This window comes from Trachurus japonicus, chromosome 6 (genome assembly GCF_045865225.1).
Source record: "Trachurus japonicus isolate A0001 chromosome 6, Traja_1.0".
Lineage (NCBI taxonomy): Eukaryota > Metazoa > Chordata > Actinopteri > Carangiformes > Carangidae > Trachurus > Trachurus japonicus.
This window is the reverse complement of record NC_140912.1, coordinates 36,976,097-36,979,228: the sequence shown is the minus strand read 5'-3', so window position 1 is coordinate 36,979,228 and position 3,132 is coordinate 36,976,097.

Genomic DNA, 3,132 nt, shown 5'->3' with positions numbered 1-3,132 from the left:
TCATTTTCACTTGTTTCAAACAAATTTTCACTTGAAATAAGTAGAGAAAATCTGCCAGTGAAAGCAAGTTTTTTGTGCTTGTAATAAGGAAGAAAAACTTGCTCCACTATCAGATTTTTCTACTTATTTCAAGTGAAAATATGCTTGAAAGGAGAAAAAAGTGTCTAAAAACAAGCTACTTTTTATGTGATGAGTCTTATTTTAAGTAGAATGAGGTTGTTTTGACTAGAAATTAGACATTTTGACTAGAAATAAAACAAATATTATTGGTAAGATTTTGAGTTTTTGCAGTGTAGGGTCTGGAGTTTTGTTCGTTGCACTTTGTAAACAAAACATTAAAACATTGAGCCCCTCCTCTCAGGCTAAGCTGTGTATCCTCCTGCTCCTGACAGCGGCCGTTGTCATGACAACAAAGGAAAGAAAATACAGTCTGAAAGAACCGCTGGAGCCGTGGGCCGATTAGCCGACCTTTCGCCAACACCGGGAGCCTCCGTGTATGTTTTTATGCCGCTGTGGTGAACTAAGAAGCGGGTGTTAGCCGCGGATGCTAACCGCTACCGCTAGCCGAAGTTAGCATCGAGCTAGCTCACTACAACGGCCCTAATACTTGTTACCAGTGTCGGTGGCGGTGGGGAATCGGTCCACGGCTCCAGCTCTTCACTCAGACTGTATTTCTTTTTTCTTTGCGGTCCTGACTGCTGCTGCTGCTGAGAGAGAGACGTGCTAGCTGCTAGCACTCGTTAGCATCAGAGAGAGCTAGTGCGGCTAGCAGCCCTGAGCCTCGTAGCTTCACCAGAGCTCCGTCATTGGCTAGAGAGAAAACACTGACTCTCTCGCTATGCTCTCTGGCGACTCTCTAGCTCCACCCAGAAACGTCCCCGTGCACAACAAAACCTGAACAAAACAGAGCAAAAGATGTCTAATGTTTATTTTTGGGCACAAAACTCCAGACCCAACCTTTAAAAACTATAATAACATCGGAAGCATGAAGAAAGAATAAGAAGAAACAATTGATCATTTTGATTGTGGCAACTTCCAAAAGAGATATTGTAGTTAGAAGATGAAAAGTTAATACTGTCATCACACAGCTAGAATGAATTGTTACAATATTATGATAATTATTAGTATTTTCTCTCTTTTTCCTGATGAACGCTCGCTGCAGCTAAGGATTAAACATGCAAAGACACAACTCACAACACAAACAGATTGAACAGAACAGGCTGTGCTGCAGAGAGGAGAAAAATGTCTGACTGAAATGTTAATACCTATGGTACAAAAGAAAAGAAAAGAAAGAATCATTGTGGGTTTAGAAGAGAGTAACAGCTTCATCTCTGACAGAAGACTGTGTTCAGTTCAAATTAAATTACAATTTGAACCACATTTGAAACAATAGTTATTTAACTCTGTTTTAAATGAATCAAAAGTGAAGCAACTCCACAGGTTTATAGATAGATTCATTCAAACAACATGGCAAAAAATGGTCAGAATAACAATAAAAAGACAGAATGAACAAACAGCACCTTATATATAAAATGTATATATAATATAGCTAAAATGCTTGTTAATACAAATGGCTAAAAAGGTGCTAAGAACAAGTGCATAAAACACATACAACTACCTTACACTAGTGAGTTGTGTAAAATAATATTAGTAATTCATTCAGGCTTGTATATAGATGTCCTGTCTATATACAAGGTTAAAACAATAATGTATTGTAGGCCGAAAAGAACAATAATGTCTTCTGAGAAACCTGAACTGTATAAATCTATTTAGTTAAATGAAAGAGGAATATTATAATATGTCCCCGAAAAAACCCAAATCAAAGCTTACAAGAAATAGAAGATTTCTAAAGACTTACAGCTCCATTGTGTTTTTGATTAGTGGTTAAAACTTCTTTCCCAAGGACTTTCTTATTAGAATAGAAATAAGACTTTAAGCCTATTACGTCCCATATCTTTAACATTTTCATTAATCTTGAGTTTGACGTGTTAGAATTACTTGTCTTCTCTCGGAGATCGGTTTCTCTCCAGTGGATTTTCTGTCTCACTAAAGGATTTAAGACTTTAAATTACATTTTATTTTCCACTGAGTCTGGGGCAGCGTTGGTTCATCTGCATCAGTCGTTCTGTTTTCTCTGCATTGACCTCAGTTGACGGCTGCAGAGTTTGTTTGTTTCAGGGTGTTTTGGGGTGGATGGGAGGGGTTTGTTTGCATTGTTTGCTGTGTTTGGTCCAGGTCTGAACTCCCCAGATGGTCATAGAACTGGAATTTGGATTCTGGTGACAGGCGACGTAGCCAAACCTCCTGTCCAAACCCCCTCCGACCCCCTGGAGGACCAGAGGAGGAGGAGGAGGAGGAAGAAGAAGAGCTTTTATCTGGTGGAGCTGTGAGTGTGTGACGAATCCTGTCTGGAAACATTCAGTCAGACCAAACACTGACAGTTTGAAAACTTTTCACGATATTTAGTAAAAGGATAGTTCAACATTTTGTCAAATTGGCCCATTACCATAATCCCTATAGTCATAGCAGTAGGTTTGTTACCTTTAATTGTCGGTGCAAGCTGTTTTTAGAACGGCGGAGCAGAGCCGTGAGCTGCTCAGAGCTACGATACAGAGGAGGCTCATTATGGGATTTCTTGGTTTCCCTCATTAAACTCATCAAATACACAATCCAACAACTCCACAACGCTCTGGTGGACAAGTTGTGAGCTGCACATTCACCACACTATGAGATAATAACACAACGTTACCACACAGAGTTGTTTTAGAGGGAAATACAGAGACTGTTGATGAAAAACTGTCCCTGAAGGCAACGTGCATCAGCGGTTTTGCATGAATTTCCCTCTAAAACAACTCTGTGTGGTAACGTTGTGTTATTATCTCATAGTGTGGTGAATGTGCAGCTCACAACTTGTCCACCAGAGCGTTGTGGAGTTGTTGGATTGTGTATTTGATGAGTTTGATGAGGGAAACCAATTAAGAAATCCCATAATGAGCCTCCGTAGCGTAGCTCTGAGCAGCTCACGGCTCTGCTCCGCCGTTCTAAAAGTAGCTTGCACCGACAATCAAAGGTAAAGAACCTACTGCTATGACTATAGGGATTATGGCAATGGGCCAATTTGACTAAATGTTG